Source organism: Vipera ursinii, assembly GCF_947247035.1.
Source record: "Vipera ursinii genome assembly, chromosome: 4".
Classification (NCBI taxonomy): Eukaryota; Metazoa; Chordata; class Lepidosauria; order Squamata; family Viperidae; genus Vipera; species Vipera ursinii.
In genome coordinates, this window is record NC_139514.1 from 30239435 (window position 1) to 30257746 (window position 18312).

Consider the following 18312-nt stretch of genomic DNA (forward strand, 5'->3'; position numbering starts at 1 on the left):
AACTTGAAAGCTATTACAGAGACAAGGAACTGATTTAAGAAACACAAATGATGCCTTGGGTAATATTTGATCTCCAATCTGTAATCTTTTATTATTTAAAACATAATTAAAAATTGATGTTTCCCTTTAATGAAGGAAAATCTGCCAATGAATTTGAGGATTATTGCTGGTTGTTAATTCTCATAAAAATATTAGGTTGATGATAAACTATGAGAGCATGTTAAAGATTTTACAGGACACTTATGGCAACAGCAACAAGTTTGTTGCAGCACTGAACGTTTCTTCTACTTCAGTTAATAAAAGGGTTAATGCTAGAATAATGTCAAAACGTTTGCTTCCTTTTCCAAGCAAAACACATTTTTGGCAATGTTCCCCATCTGGGGAGAGTCGTTCCACTCCTCTTTTCCTCCGCCTTTTCTGCTCAACAAATGAATCTCATTGCCCAACACGCTTCACAACTAGTTTCATCTTAGTCCAAACTCATGGTATGTTTCAACTTCTGCCAAAAAGATATTTAAAATAAAATAAAATAAAATAATACTTCTATGTAAGTAGAAGGAGAAGTAAAAAGAATAGAGGAGAGCAATGATTACCTATAGAAAGGAGTTGGAAGTAGCTGAGAGTAGAAATGATCAGACTGTTTTGTAGCCAGTATCAAACAGGCCACAAGAGACGATGACTTAGTCTTTTGTCCTTCCCTTCCTGTATAGTTATAGTTTAGAAATGTATATTCTTGACTTTAGCACTAACCCACTCCTGTTTTTTTTCTTCTTATTTTGCATCCTAATTCCAGCCACTGTCATCCAAGGGCAGAGCAAAACTGGCACACGTTCTCCCCCACACCCAAAAGCTAAAAACCAGACAACTGTCTCCGAAGATCATTCCTGTGGCCAAAAACAAGAGAGTTGACTTTCCCACAAATGCAGGATGATTCAGGAGTGATCAGACAAAATCATCTTTCTGGGTACTCAAACACCCCTCTCTAACCAACAGAATTGGAGGTACTGTTGAGGCAAAACAGGGATGACTAATGTGAGCCCATTCTTTGTATACTTTACCATTTCAAGTCTGTCTAAGACTTTCAGAATTACTCATCTGTGGTTATGTGTTTTCATTCTCTAAATATTCTCTGCTTTTGTCTTCAACTTATGTAAGACCTTGCTTAAGGTGCACTGCAGTAATTCAAGAAATATATTTTGAGGAATACAAGAATGAAAAAAATAAAATTTCAGATAAAGTGAAAGAAAATTAATTTAGAAGAGAAAAAGAAGTATTAAAAGTTCACTCCATATTGCAAATTGAGCTTAAATGAAATCCCAAATCTGTAATGTGTGAAAACAGTCCTAAATACAGTTAATCTTCTACTTACAACTGATCATTTAACAACAGTTTGCAGTCATTAGGGCCTTGGAATGGGTACTTTACACTTCCAGCTATCATAAAACATTGCAACAGCCCCCCCCTCCAATCACATGATTGCCTCTCTGAACACTTGGTGACCTATTCACCTTTACAACCAGTTGCCAAGTGCCCTGCAAACATGTGATAGCCATTTGCCACCTTCTCCACCCACTTCCACAGAAACTCAAGGAGAAGTTTGCAAAGAAGGCTGCAAGAGGGGACACTGGACTTGAAGTCCATTCCCCTCGTGCACCAAGAGTTTTCTCTTCGTGTACATGCAATGAGGAGAAAACCTTCCCTTTGCTGGAGGTACAGCCCTCAAATCTGGCAAAAACACTAGCAAATGACAGCATTCAGAGCCTTTCAGAATGCTGGTTTTTGCCACCAACTCTGCTCCTCTTGAGTTATGTGGCAGTTCACTTAATGACTGCTTCATACAATGATTGATCTTCCAGGCCCAATTATGATTGTAACTGGAAGACTACTTGTATAAATTGTCTAAAACTGGTGGGATCATCTGGAGTTTGGGGAAGTACAAGAGATTAAAAAAAATTCCCATCTTACATATGGGAAGAGTTTGGGGCCAAACAGCCCCTGGCAGATATACTATCATGGGAATAGTATGGGGCCAGACAATCCTTGGTATATGTACTTTTGTCATTGGATCAGTGTCAACAGAGGAAACAGTACATTGATATATCATAAGGACTGTTTAATTACCATTAGTGTATATTCTGCATGGTACAGGTTATATATTATCACTGGCTTATGGCTTTTGTTCATTGTAATAGTCTACCCTTTCCAAAATGAGTGCCGTCCAGAACTATTGAGCTGCAACTCCTTATCTACCTACCAGCATGACCAATGTCAGTTTCCTGGGCTGATAAAAGTTATAGTTCAGGGGTGTCAAACTCAATTTCACTGAGGGCCACATCAGCGTTATGGTTGCCTTCAGGGGGCCGGGTGGGCGTGGCCAGGTGGGCATGACCAAGTGGGCGTGACCGGGTGGGCGTGGCCAGCTCAATGCTGCTCACTCAGCGCAGCTTACTCGAAATGCCTAGGTCAGGAGAGAACAAGTTGCACCAGCTAATTTGATGTGGGGACATCTCATTGCCCCACAAGCTCTTCACCTCCCCAAACATCTGCAGCCAAGCATGTGCAGAGGATGGAAAGGGCCTTCTTCCCAAGCCCAGGCATGATTGGTAGTTTGTTATCTCAAATGTAGATAGCCTCCTAGTCTCCAAGCTTGGAGAGAGAGTGTGTGTGTGTGTGTGTGTGTGTGTTCCTTCTTCTGCCTTGACAGATCTCTGGAGAGCAAGAGGAGGCAGGGAGCAGCACTTCCCAGTCCTGCATGAGGGAGGCTGGCCCTTCTTGAAAGGGAAACCCCATTTCCACTCATGCATGGAAAGGATGCTGGCTGGCTGGAGCAGCCTTCCCTCATGCAGCTTCCCTGCCACCTTATGCTCCTCTCCTGAGATCTTCCCTCAGCAGCGGCCGGCAAAGTAGCTCGCACGCGAAACAAGCCCGGCAGAGGAGACGGAGCAGCGAGCAAAGACGCCCGGCCTGGATCCTGCAAGGCCCGGCCGAGACGCGTCCCCAGCAGCGGAGCTGCTCCAGCTCCTCTGCCGGGCTTGTTTTGCATGCGAGCTACTTTGCCTGAGGCTGCTGGGGGCGCGTCTCAGCCGGGGCCTTGCAGGATCCAGGCCAGGCACCTCTGCTTGCCCTCAGAAGCACCTGGCCCAGAATTGCATGCGAAAGAAGCCCGGCAGAGGAGCTTCAGCACAGATGCGCCCGCGGGAGCTGAGCCGCTTGTCTCCTTGTTCGGGCGCTGCGGAGGGCGAGCCGAGGCGCCCGGCCCGATCCTGCAGCGCCCCAGCCCAGATGCCCCCGCGAGAGCTGAGCCGTTAATCTCCTCGTTCGGGCGCTGCGGAGGGCAAGCCGAGGCACCCGGCCTGATCCTGCAGCACCCCAACCCAGACGCGCCCGCGGGAGCTGAGCCGCTTGTCTCCTCGTTCGGGCGCTGCGGAGGGCGCGCCGAGGCGCCCGGCCCGATCCTGCAGCACCCCAGCACAGACGCGCCCGCGGGAGCTGAGCCGCTTGTCTCCTCGTTCGGACGCTGCGGAGGGCGAGCCGAGGCGCCCGGCCTGGATCCTGCAAGGCCTGGCCGAGATGCGCCCCCAGCAGCGGAGCCGCTCCTCGCCCTCCGCAGCGCCCGAACAAGATTAACGGCTCAGCTCCCACGGGCGCGTCTGGGCTGGGGCGCTGCAGGATCGGGCCGGGCGCCTCGGCTCGCCCTCCGCAGCGCCCGAACGAGGAGACAAGCGGCTCAGCTCCCGCAGGCGCGTCTGGTCTGGGGCGCTGCAGGATCGGGCCGGGCGCCTCGGCTCACCCTCCGCAGCGCCCGAACGAGGAGACAAGCGGCTCAGCTCCCACAGGCGCGTCTGGGCTGGGGCGCTGCAGGATCGGGCCGGGCGCCTCGGCTCACCCTCCGCAGCACCCGAACGAGGAGATTAACGGCTCAGCTCCCGCGGGCGCGTCTGGGCTGGGGTGCTGCAGGATCGGGCCGGGCGCCTTGGCTCACCCTCCGCAGCGCCCGAACGAGGAGACAAGCGGCTCAGCTCCCGCGGGCGCCTCTGGGCTGGGGCGCTGCAGGATCTGGCCGGGCGCCTCGGCTCACCCTCTGCAGCGCCCGAACGAGGAGATGAAACGCCAAAGCATGCCAGCAGAGGTAACAGAGCGGCTCTTTCTCTGGCCTCCTCAAGTCCGCCCCCACCCGCACAGCAAGTAGAAAAAGGTCCCGCTCACCTTTCCACTCCTCCTGTTTCTTCCTCCGTTGACTCCACGTGCAGTCCAAAGAAGCAAAGAAGTTTGTAGGCAGTCCCACAAACCAAAGAAGTTCATTCAATCAATTTGAACTTTGAAAGTTGTTTTTTTTTTTGTGAGCAGTTTGAATTGATCGATTGAATTTTTTTAGTCCCACTTTTTTTTTGGAACTGGGAGGAGGCTGCCTGGGCTCTGGCTAATGAGCTGTTGAGGGGCTAATGAGCTGCAAATGTTGCTGGGCTCCACCAGCACTTGCCTCCTACTGAGCAGGTGCTCAGCCGGGCCGGCGCCAAGGTGGTGGGGGCCGGACCTTTGTAATTTCTGGGAGAGTTGTGCGGGCCGGATTCAATCATATGGCGGGCCGTTTGTGGCCCGCGGGCCTTGTGTTTGACATGTCTGTTATAGTTTATCCATCATATCTGGAGGGAATCAAGCTGAAAAAGCACTAGTGGATCGAATAATTTGTCCCAGTGCATTGTTTACAGCCTTTATTGCTATATGAATGCTATCCTTTCACTTAATTGTAATATGGTGTCATGTCATTGCCTCAATATCTGGATATTAGTCATTAAAATACTTTCTTTGGTTTGTGGAATTTCTCACTGTTGTCCTGAAATGGTTTCAATACCAAGCATAGCCTTCAATGTAGTTGATGTAATGATATCATGCCACACCATGCTTAATTAGGAGTCTGGTGATCTGGACAATCACATTAATTAATTTAATTAATTTAATTAATGTTCATTGAGTTAATTTTTCCAGATTTGTAAGAAACATTAAATTGTAAACTAACCAAACAATCTGGGTACCCCAAAGTTTCTCAGCCATCAAAAAAAAAAAATCTAACTACTGTAAGGTTAAATAATCCATGTTATATGAATGCAGTGCTAGTCTTTATCTGATCTAGTTAACAATGTTTTGCAATCAAGCCATATGTTGTTGCAATATTACTACAATGTGTCCAATATACACAGATCTCTTTAAACTGAAATAAGAAAGCTCTGACATTTGATCAACTTTAGTCCATGTAATATTCTCTGCAAAGTTTCATCCTTACATACACTCCATTTCTCTTGTTGCTTGCTGAATTCCAGAATAATAATCATTTATCTTCTCCTCATAGACATGTTGCTTTCTTCTGAATAGATTAGATGGGGATCTGGAATTCAGCAGGCAACAAATCTTTGAACAGGACAATCTCCACCCCTGGCATTCATTTGATCTGCCAGAAATTGAGGGAAAGATGCCTCCCTCTGTTTTTTAACTTTGTCTTGGAAATCTGGGACAATATTTTTAAAAAGTAGGCAGCTACTAGGTAAGCAACTTCAACCACCTTTTGAGAACTGCTGAAAAGGCTGTCCGCCTGTACATGATCAAACTGTTAATGCAAAGATTATTCTTAAACCAGGCAGTGAAATGGTTGAAAACATTAGTTTATTAAACTCAGAATGGTTATCCTTGATTGCAGACAACTGAAATATAAAGTGAGGTATATGATTTTCCACAAAATATATTGGGTTTCTTTGTATAAAGTAATTAGGGTCAATACAACATAGACATGTTCTTCTTAAGATAATAATAAGCTAAAAAGTTTATCTGCATATATAAAAGAACCCTTAAAATAAATACTTTTACCTTCTCATTTGTATGCAATTTTAAAGGGACACAACACTAATATTCAAATATAATTCACTGTTTTACTGAACATTAAAGAATAAACAGAATACTCCTGGCTACTGCTATTTTGTCTCTTCCCCCACTTTTGTGTTTGCTTGTTTACTCAATCTTTTTTTTTAAAGGATGGATTTTCCTTTCCATTCTGGCATACATTCCACAGCATATCGGAAGACCCTTGAGAGCTATTAAGTTACTCTATAAGAGAAGTGCAGAGAGCCTCTTCCAGTTCCAGAAACTATATTTGGAAAGCTTGAAACTTGACCATTAAAAACTTAAATTCAATCTTACTACAGTCACAGACCAGAACGCTAAAAACTTAAAATTTCTTTCTTCCTTATAAAAAAGATAAGGAATAGAAGTAGAAGGAATGCCAATTCAAGACCTGAGATGATGCATGATGTGGCATAAGCGCAGAGAGCCTTGGACAGGATGCTCAGGGGATACCTGGAAAAATCCTCAAAAAGGTAATCAAGCAGCAGATTGAGCACACAAAAGTGAACAAGGTGGACAATGGACAATGAAATGAACAAGCACCTTGAACAAGGTGAGCTATATTAACAAGAACAAATGAATAAGGAATGAGCGAGCCGGCATGGATTTGTTACGAAAAGGTCATGCCAAACAAATTTTATCACCTTCTTTGATAAATTGACTAAATTAGTGGACTAGGGAAATGCTGTGGATATACTATACTTCCAGGCACCACATAACAGAACAACCCAGTGCACACCTAGAGCAATAGCAATAGCAACAGCACTTAGACTTATATACCACTTCACAGTGTTTTACAGCCCTCTCTAAGCGGTTTACAGAGTTAGCACGTTACCCCCAACAATCTGAGTCCTCATTTTACTGACCTTGGAAGGGTGGAAGGCTGAGTCAAACTTGAGCCGGTGAGACTTGAAATGTCAAACTGCTGGCAGCTGGCAGTCAGCAAAAGTAGTCTGCAATACTGCATTCTAACCACTATGCCACCATGGCTTATTTTCCAAAGGACATGAGATTACAAGCATTTGTCCAAGATGGTATGAGGACTCCTGTCTTGGGAAGGAGAGTGGACTAGAACAGAGGTAGGCAACCTTGGCTCTTTTATGACTCGTGGACTTCAACTCCCAGAATTCCTGAGCCAGCTGGCTCAGGAATTCTGGGAGTTGAAGTCCACGAGTCATAAAAGAGCCAAGGTTGCCTACCCCTGAACTAGAAAATAATCAAGGTCCCTTCCACTCCTATCATTCTATGAAGATCATCAGACGTCAGTGTAAATTTATTAAGAATGAGTCTCACAAATTAATTTTATCTCATTTTTAAATCAAGTGTCTTCCTTAGACTGTAGTTGCAGGCTTTATATATCATGATTTCTCTCTCATTGCATCATAATTACTAAGTTAATTTACTAAATATTGGATGACTTGAAATAAATGCTTGAGGGAAGACAATGATAGGTTCACAAATTGTGCAAAGTCATAAATTAGTATAAATATAGTATACACACAGACACACATTTTAAACTAAGGCCAAACAAATTGTATTATAGTTAAATGACATATATCTACGCTGTCTTTGTCTCTATCTCCACCCTAAAATATGTTGCTCTGTATTGTAATAAATACATCAGAAACAAAAATATTTGTTTCTAATATAAAACTAAACTATAGATTAGTTAGTATTAATATGGGCATCAAATACATGTTCCATGTTCCATCTTTTCTAGTGTAGTTAAGGGGGAAATGGAAAGGTATGTTCATACTTTTAACTAACCATAGTTTATTGTATCTGAGCATATGTAAACTTATGGAAGCTTCAACCACAATTAATTCAAGGAAGTTTGGAACACACTGTAAATTTTCTGTCTTGATTTGTTCACTAACCATTAGATATGGTCTCAATTATAAACTTAAATATAACCATTTCATAGCAGAAGCTTTCTTTTTTAAAATCTACTCCCAATCAAAAGAAGTAGTACATAAACCCAAGAGTTGAAACTGGTTTGTGTGTGTGTGTGTGTGTTTAATGACAAAATTTAATATTAAGTTGCAATCAGATCTCTATCTTCTTCCTAATCAGTACAAAATGCTATACTCCTTTGGTTCACTCTTAAATGTTGCTCTGTATTGTAATAAAAGTTACGTACTGTAAGTGTAACCATTTACAGACATCTACCCAATATTATCTTGCTCCTTGTCTCATCCTACTACTGTATATATAAATATGACATTTGTTGGGACTATATCTGTGCATATCCTTAAAATTTAACTGTTGTAAAAAATCCAGGACTTGCAACAATGTTTATTTATCACAGCATATTATTAAACTATTCTCTTCTATATTTCCCACACTGATTACACCAGTTTTTACTGCCATAGTGTTATTATATTATTCAGATGTACTGTATATATGTACTGTATATTAAATTACATTTAATGGAGAGTATAGTCATCAAATAAAAACCAAATAACTATTACAGCCATAAGGCTACAATATGATATAAAACCTAAAAGTAAATGAATATAAATATATATTCATGAATGAATATATAACAATGAATGAGGATGAAATATAGAATATAAAGCTGTATACTGGCCAGAGGCACTCAGAGAGACAAGAGAGGTGGTACCTAAATTTGAATAAATAAATAAAAACATTTTTTTAAAGTACAGGGATATAAGTTCATTGATAATAGAATAAAACAACATAAAATGCAAATAAGAATTAATAAATAAATAAATCAAAATCTTCAACTACAAGTAAGATGAGTAATAGAGGAGGCACAAAACTGAGCAACCTGGGAGGAAATACAGATAAGACACTGACAAATAAAAGTTGTGTTCTCTGGAAATCTCTTCAGGATAGGGTCGATGAAAGTCATGCTTAGAGTCCTTGTAAAGGAAACAACATATGGCTAAAGATTCTACCGAGCCATCACCACATTGGCCTTGGCACTAGTTCAATGGAGTATTCTTACAGTGTCCAAAGAGAACTGACGAGGGCAGTGTGTTTAGCCTGACTAAAATAAAAGCCCTACATGATTTTTATATTGTACTATATGATAAATAGGGATGCGGTGGCTCAGTGGGTTAGGACGCTGAGCTTGTCGATCAGAAGGTCGGCAGTTTGGCGGGTCGAATCCCGAGTGCCGCGTAACAGAGTGAGCACCTGTTACTCATCCCAGCTTCTGCCAACCTAGCAGTTCAAAAGCACCTAAAAATGCAAGTAGAAAAATAGGGACCACTACGGTGTTAAGGTAACAGTGTTCCGTGCGCCTTTGGCGTCTACTCATGCTGGCCACATGACCACGGAGACGTCCTCAGACAAACGCTGGCTCTTCGGCTTTGAAACAGAGATGAGCACCTGCCCCTAGAGTTGGAAACGACTAGCATGCATGTGTGGGGGAACCTTTACCTTTACCTTAGATAAATAAGAGGTTGACACAAATCCTTTTTGAAGAATCTCTTGAATTATAGGACTAGAGTGACTAGACACTAGGCTTAGGTTAGTTTAAAGATCCATATCCCAGGTCTATTTCTTGGGAGCACATCTGGCATTTTCAAAGCCTACAGAGTAGAGTCTCTCTACTGACAAGCCCAAAAAATACGATTTTAGTGATAGCTTTCTGAAACCATATTGTTAAAATTGCCCCTAAGAGCCAAAGAGACCAAATCAATAGGAAGACAAGTTTAATTCTAACCCAAAATTGGCAATAACTAAGCTCTAATCTCCACACAAACTAAAGCCATCTCCAAATGTAAAACAGCATTCTTAATACATTGGGGGATTGCAAGAAAGGCTCTAATAAGCTTAGTTTAAACCACTTCACAAATATTGAGCTTTCTAAGAGTTCAGATTTGGGTACTGTAGAGAAGGTAAAGGGCAGCCTTGGCCCAGAACAGTTTCCATGCTGCAGGGATGTACAATAATGAGCTCCCTTTGTATATATATATATAAAATCTCAGAATAGTTTTGGACTACATTGAGCAAGACTAGCAGCATAGAAAAGATGTGGATTCCAAGACAGAGCAACATGGAACAGAGCCTATGGGGGCCTGGGCAGGAGTGGGACAGATCTGAGGGTCTCTGGCAGAAGGAGGGTCTCTGGGCCAGGGCCAAGGCAGTGGGGGCCGTTCCCTCAATGTTTCCAGGATGGCTTCGCGGGCCACATGAAACCACTTCGCGGGCCGGATCTGGCCCCCGGGCCTTGTGTTTGACATGTCTGCTTTACATAAATGAAAGGCGTAATTTATTTAATTGAGGTTCCCCTCCTTCCTTCATGTGACACTGCATCAGAAACCACTTTGGCACTTATCTAAACTTTAAAAGGTGGTTTGATCTTGAAAGCCTCCTGTTGAAAATTTGATTGCAAGCCCAGATGTTAATGCACAGAGCCTTCCTCACGATTTAAGGTTTTTCTGTCCAATGATTCTGATTTTTAAAATGCATGCAAACCGAGTGCTCTTCTACTAGGGTATAGTGATGCAGTTGACTGACAAAAATTCATTTCTCAAGGTATTGTATGCTTTAGCTACTGCTTTCACTTCATGCTGGTATAGCCCAAGGCATAGGTGGAAATCCCAGTTATAAAGATATGAACAGATAACACATCAAAAATTGCACACCTAATCTTTTTATAATTCTTGCAAGGACAGGAAAATTCAGAACTATCACAGATCTGGGATTGACAGACATAATGTAACAATAAATTGTTCACCATTGAGGAATGTAATTTTAAGTTATTCAGCTATTGTTTCATTTCGGTTGAATCAGACAGCACAGCTAGATCCTTAATTTTTTTACTTTCTCTCCCATATATGGCATTTTATTGAAACACCACTTCCAAGAATCTAGTGAGTACACATATCATGGATTACATGTACTAAAAAGTTTCTACAGTAAATCCCCTGAAGCCACAAGGCACCAAATCATTAAATATTTCAATCCTGTTCAAACATACATCAAAGAAAAGACTTCCAGTACATTCAGCAACCCATATGGGTCATCTCCATTTGTTTGGATTACAATTGGAGGCTTAAATTAAGTTCTCAATGTGAGTTTACAACCAGATTGTTTAATTGTTGCTGAAGACATTTATAGTTGTGAAAAGGTTCTTGCCTTTAATGATTTAAAGGTTCCAGAGTTAAACCAGGCTTCTGCAATGTGATACAAAAAAACAATGGTACCTAAAGCTGCAGTACTAAAATTGAATTTACATATTTTTAAATAAGGTTAACCAGTGTTTTTTTTTCTAAAAAAAAAGGTGCCGGAACTCTCATCTTGGCAGGGACAGGAGGCGGGGGTGGGTGGGGTGGCACTGCTGCGGTCATGGGTGCAAGGGGTGTTGGTGGCGGGCTCCCCCCCGGGGCCGGAGCCAGCGCGGCTGGTGCTGTGGGAGCAGCAGGGCCCGCTCTATATGGTGGGGCTACGCAGGGCATCCAGCGGAGGTGGTGCGGGCCAGGCGATGCAGGGCGGCCACTTAGGCACGCAGAGCGAGGCAACAGTAGTGCAGGTCCACCACCAGGTAGGCCACCAGCCTGGCTGACACGGGTGAGCACAAGGAAGGAGTGCACATGGACTCCGCAGAACCTACCTCCCACTCCTTGTCTTCTCTTACTTACCTAGTTGAGATGGTGTAGTTGGGCAGCGGGGAGGGATGCAAAGTTCCTGCCTACTTGCTTTCGCTGCAGACAACTAGCCGGTGCAACGTTTGCCAGCCAGGTCTTTTAGCGCGCTCAGCAGCAATTCCTATTGGCTTTTGAAAGCCAATAGAAGGAGTAGCATAGCTTGTGCAAAAGCTTTTGTTTGTGTGTGTGTGTGTGTGTGCAAAAAAAGGTGCCGGAATGCCATTCTGAGCATTCTATGAGAAAAAAAGCCCTGAGGTTAACCATGATTAACAAAATCATAGCAGAGATGGAAGACAATAAAACTTTAGCTCTTTTCCAAAGGGATGGCCACAATATTTAGAATCTGAATTGTGTCTAGAGAGATATAAAAGCACAAAGGTTTGTGTACTGGGACTATGCAACACTTCAGATTTGGAAGCAAAAAGCTGTTAGACCAAGGGGTTACAAACATCATCTCTAAATCTCAGTGGTGGACAATAGTTGTGTGATCCCAAGAGATAACTCAGCTGTTTTAAGAAGCTGACTCAGGTAAGTGTAATGTTTGTGCTGTCACATTGTTGAAAACACTTTTTTGCCTTCAGATCCAAATTAGTGCACAACTTTATTCTATGTTTCCAAGGATCCATTTTATTAAGCAGTCAACTCTTCTATTCCACACATGGAGAATTGGGAACTTTGAAAGTGGTATAGCTTTGTATAAAATATAATCAAAGGACATTTTCTCAAAATATGAATAGATCTAAATCCAAAATATAACAGTAGACTACAAGGATCACTTAGTTGAATCTGCATGTCAAATTTATATGCAGATTTATTTAAATTTATTTCAAATATTCTTACCCTTGTTTCTACTTCAAACCCTTATTTGGAAATTTATTTATCTGAAGTCAAACACACCTATGTCATGGATTCTGGAGAGATTCCTGAAGAGTACTGATAGATGTTAGCTGCAGAGTTATTTATCAAAAACAGGCCAATAGCACTTATTTTGTACATTTGTAATGCTTAAACTTCTCACTTTATATTTTTATGATCTCATTATCATCCTGAGAATTCAACTATGCTGTATTTAACACAAGTTCCCAACTTCATAGTATAGGCCAGGGGTAGGCAACCTTGGCTCTTTTATGACTTGTGGACTTCAACTCCCAGAATTCCTGAGCCAGCCTGGCTCAGGAATTCTGGGAGTTGAAGTCCACGAGTCATAAAAGAGCCGAGGTTGCCTACCCCTGGTATAGGCAAAACTTCCTACTATCATGCAGTTTTACACACACAAACACCATGAATGAAGTGAGTACCAGAGATTCAATATGTGCAACTTGTACAGCTTTATTGAAAAGTTTGCATCAACTGTATCAATAATAGATAGTGAAATCTCTAGAGCAGAGATCCCCAACCTTTTGGGCAGACTGGTTACGTGGAGAGAATTTTTTCTGTGGACTGGAAGGGGCATGGTTTTGTGTGCTGCCTGCATCCCGCAGATGCGGCTTTGCTTTTTTGTGTAGTCCAGTTGCTGGCATACCACAGCCGGTACCGGTCCACAGACCAAGGGGTTGGGGACCCCTGCTCTAGAGCACACTTGCTCAGGAATTCCAGAAGTTCACACATCTTAAAGACAGTTCTAGATTAATGCTAGACATAACATCGTTCTCCTTATGATCACTGATACAGGTCTTCACATTGTAAGGAGAAATACATCAATGTGATATGCTTTTGAAAATCCAGTGCTATACATTGGAAGTAATTTCAGCATATATGCCCTTCACAGAGTTATTGAAAACATAACCTTAAGAGACTCATTTTAAGAAGGTTCCTAAAGCTTAAATTGTAGAAGAAGCAGACATTTTAACTAAGAGTATTGTGCACATTTTCTCTGGCTACATCCATATATAATACTCTAAAAACTAAGCATCGGTGTAAATCAATAACATAAATTCATCTCCACTTAACATATCTCTTTTTCTATATTTCAGTTTTAGCAACAGAACCAACTTTAATGATTGTACATTTTCAATCATCAGTTAGAATGCATGTCATCACTAATTTGTGTGTTTGTTGGTAAGAAATAATCATAGACATCAGTTTCAGCAAGAAATACCCCTAACTTTTATTTTTCATCCTACTGACTATTCTCTTCCAATATATTTCATGGCAGAAATTACCAAAATAAAGAACATTTGATCAGACATTGCTGAGGATGATGCTGAAACTTCAATCAACCACAATTTTTGATCATATTGGTCAGAAGTAGTTGTAGCTGTTGGTCAGCAGTACAGTAGCTAGACTTGAAAGATTCCTCACATCGCCTAGACCCTAAGTATTACAGTCTCCAAATATGTTGGGACATACAATTTCTAATACTTCAAATATCGAAGTTTTTTTAATATGATGAATGTTTCTTCAGTTAGGTTGATGGAAAAATGCAATTTAGTTCATGTAATAAAGATGGGAAATAAAAAACTAAATAAATAAATTTAGGAATGCTATTTTGGAGAACAAAATTACTGGACTGGAAACTATGCATCCCATGAACTTTAAATGATGATAAAAGCCAAGTTCTATACTCCAGGGATCCCCAACCTATGGGCTGCAGCCCATTAGTGGGCTGTGGGACAGGCTGGCCAGTGCACACACACATGTGGAAGCACTCACCCCCATTAGTGCCCACGGACCCATTTGTGCCTACATGCAGGGCTAGTGGTGGTGGCTAGCGCCTGCACACCTATGCAAACGGGGCTGCTAGAACCAGGTGGGTGCATGCAGCCCCATTTACGCATACATGCACACAAATTTCCCAGCTGGTTCCCTCTGGGCCGCCAGCATGAGAAGGTTGGTGACCTCTGCTATACTCTATACTAAATAATATACAAACACACACATACACACATACACACAAAAACACAAACAAACACAATCATGGAGTTTAAGAAATATGATTTCTTATATAAAGTAATTGAATTATTTTTGGGAATCAGGATAAAGTCAAAATAACAGAATAGAATAGAATAGAATAGAATAGAATAGAATAGAATAGAATAGAATAGAATAGAATAGAATAGAATAGAATAGAATAGAAAATAGAATAGAATAGAATAGAATAGAATAGAATAGAATAGAATAGAATAGAATAGAATAGAATAGAATAGAATAGAATAGAATAGAATAGAATAGAATAGAATAGAATAGAATAGAATCTGGAAGGGACCTTAGAGGTCCCTATTCCCGCTCCCTGCTCAAGCAGGAGAACCTATACCCGTGGTGGTGAACCTATGGCATGCATGCCAGAGGGGGCATGCAGCTCTCTGTGGGCACGTGTGCTATCACCCCAGTCCTAGTAGGCCTTCAACTGGGTTTTATAAAACCTTTTTGCTTTCTGCCACCATGTGCAAAAAAAAAAAAGTTCAATCAATTTCAACTTCTCGCAGGAAAAAAAAGATCTCGCAAAGTTGGAATTGATTGATTGAACTTTCTAGTCCCACCCAGTCTGCCGTTATCACGGCAGCCATGCCTACCCAATGGGCCACGACCAACCAGCACCCAATGATACATAAGTGGGTTTTGGGTTGCAGTTTGGGCACTCGCTCTCTAAAAGGTTCGCCATCACTGACCTATATCATCTCAGACAAGTGATTGTCTCTAGCCTCTTTTAAAAAATCTCCAGTGATGGAGCACCCACGATTTCTGGAGGCAAGCTGGTCCACTGTTCAGTTGTCCTCACTGTCAGAAAGTTTCTCCTTAATTCCAGGTTGCATCTCTCTTTGATCATTTCCAACCATTGTTTCTTGTCCTGCTCTCTGGTGCTTTGGCAAATAACGTGAGCCCCTCTTCTTTGTGGCAGCCCCTCAAATACTGGAATACTGCTATCATGTCTCCCATATTTCTTCTTTTCTTTAGACTAGCCAAATCCAAATCCTGCAGCCGTTCTTTGTATGTTTTAGTCTCCAAGCCTTTGATCATCTTAGTTGCTCTTCTCTGATTTTTCCCCGAACTCTCAACATCTTTTTTGTGATATGGTGACCAAAATTGGCTGCAGTATTCCAGGTGTGGTCTTACTAAGGTTTTATAAAATGGTACTAGTACTTTGTGTGATCTTGATTCTATGCCTCTGATTATACAACCCAGGATTGTATTAGCTTTTTTGGCTGCTGCTGCAAACTACTGGCTCATGGTCAAGTGATTGTCCACTAGGACTCCAAGGTCCCTCTCAAAGTTACTGTTTTTAAGCCAGGTCTCACCCAATCTGTACTTGTACCTTTGATTTTTCTTGCCTAAATGTAAAACTTTGCTTTTCTCCACAATGAAATTCATTTTGTTGGATAGGGCCCATTGTTCAAGTTTGTCAAGATCTTTTTGGATCCTTAGTTGGTCTTCTAGAGTGTTGGCTACTCATACCACTTTGGTGTCATCTGCAAATTTGATCAGTTCCCCTTCAATTCCATCATCTAAGTCATTGATGAAGATATTGAAGAGTACTGGGCCTAGGACGGAACCTTGTGAAAAAAAATATATCAAAATATTTTTCTGCTAATAGCTGAAACTTCTTTAGAAGACGTTATAGGTTTATTCAGAGATCATGTACAGATTTTAGACCAATAAAAATGTACACTCTTCTGTCAATCAATTTATTTACTGACAAGAAAGTGATGTACAAAATCTATTGTCATCACACACAAGCCCTTTCCCTGCCTTGTCCCCTGAAAAAGTTGACAAAGCAAGCTAACTGGGGAAAAATACAATGTTACAATAATAGATCAAAATATATGGACTCCAAACTACATAAATTCAAATTGGAATAGACACAGAAATACCACCATGATATCTTAGCCCTTCTTAGAAATAGCCACCTGTAATTTAGACACTTTGCTTTTCACTCACTAGTGCCTTAGCGTTCTTATATTTCAAAGCTTTCATTAAGAAAACAGTTGGGAAGCCTAAAGAAACAGGAAGTAAAACTCCACTTAGTTTCCACCTATGCAAATCAATCCCATATACTTTTATGAAAACACTAGACAACCCATGACCTGTTGGGTCGTTGTTTAAGGACATTTCCTTATCAGATTCCTCAAGGCTTTCAACAATAACAGAACTTCTCATGTACTTGAACAGTTGTTAAAAAATTCACAAAGTTATTTAGAGATGTGTCTTGAAAGTAGCCCATACTGAATTGTACAGCACAGTCAAACATCGGAGTAGACCATAGGAAATGTGTTATGACATCTTGGATGATGTCATAAAATGCCTTTATGATAATTTTAGGTTATAAAATGCTTTGTAAAATTTGCTAAACTTCAATTCCACAGGAGTCATAGGTCCTATATTTTGGACACATTCTATAAGTCAACTCATCTGAGGTACTTCAGTTGAAAAGGTTTTGCCTTATGATGCACTGTTTTGCCCAGTTAAAGGTGGCAGACAGAAGAATTTTAGTAGGGTATAGATTAGAATAGTCTTACGTTGCTTAAAAAGGATAAAGAATGTATAATACAATATTCCAAATATTCATATTAAGTTTTGCATCTAATATGAGCTGTATTCTTAAGTGTGGCAATAAGGAGATCTGAAGAAAGAACACAAAGAATCTATAATAAGTTTTTCAAAAGTTGTGTAACTCATAAAAGAACTCAAAGGAAAAACAGTACCTGCCCTACAATTTGTACAAATTTTACACTATAGTGCACTTTTGTTTAATCTCCTACAGAAACCTCTAAATCTTAACCTTGGTACTTAAATCAACTTGATTAAGATGCTCCTGTAAATAATTCTTTCCTTCCAATTCATTAGGCAACACAGCTAAACGTGTAGTAATGAAATCTAAAATTCTTCTGTGCATGAAGAAAAAGCAACATTTTCAAATTTTGTTGTATTTAAAAATGTCTGCCAAGACCAAGCAGCTACAGGGGAAAAGGCAAGCAATAAAAGTGTTTCTTCACAGCAAACCCATCCACGCATTTTGTGAAACAGCAACTTTTGAGCCCTGTGCAAGCAAAGGTTGCTGCTGCATTTAGATGCTTCACTTCTCTATCCCCAGTCAAAACCCAGAGACTGCACATTCCTAGAAGCAGATATAGAAAACTGTCAGATGATGGATCGATGACAGATGATAGATAGATGGATGGATGGGTGGGTGGGTGGGTGGGTAGGTGGATGGATGGATAGATAGATAGATAGATAGATAGATAGATAGATAGATAGATAGATAGATAGAGGAACAGAGAGACAGAGAGATAGATACAGGCTTGCTATGGAAAATTTCCAAGACCGCTCTTTCTTTTAAAGCACATTAGTTTAGAAAAAAAAGAAGCTGTTATTTGGAGTTTAGTCAAGTGCTGGAGCTCAATAGCAGATGCCAGGCCTTCTATTTTGGTCAAGATACCAAAAGAAGTAGGAGAACCACAGTACAATCCCACCTGTCTAGGAGGGAAAACAAACTTGCATAAATACAATTGAGAGATTCACTAAAATCTACTCCCTCTTTTCTCACAAATTATCGAATTCTCTCATAGGATCCAACCAAAGATCCCCACTTCTTTCCTTCAAATTTCAGAGCAACAAAGTACCAAACTGCAGCTGACTTAGAAAAGCAGCAAAGTAAAATAAAATAAAATAAAATAATAAATCTGGTTGTTCTTCTGTTGTTGTTGTTGTTTCAATCAGCCCCGGGAATTGCTTTGCTATTATTTGGAGGGGAGAGGGTATGTTTCAGACTCACCTAAGATCTCTCCTGATGCTAACGGAACAGCCAACTAAGGAAAAGGGTGGCGAGAAAAAATTAAACAGCAACAAAGAAGCTGCAACCCCC

General features: G+C 41.2%; 1 protein-coding gene across 2 annotated transcripts in view; it reads right to left on the reverse strand.

The window, feature by feature from the left end:
- The window catches only part of BOC (BOC cell adhesion associated, oncogene regulated), a 68920-nt gene that overhangs the window by 50342 nt on the left and 266 nt on the right, over positions 1-18312 (reverse strand). The window contains exon 2 of one of the 2 annotated variants that reach the window (XM_083361579.1): positions 18223-18256. The exons of the other annotated variant lie outside the window; for it this stretch is intronic. The gene's annotated coding sequence lies outside the window, so the exon portion shown is untranslated. The remainder of the gene's footprint in view (positions 1-18222; positions 18257-18312) is intronic. 2 annotated transcript variants of the gene reach the window in all.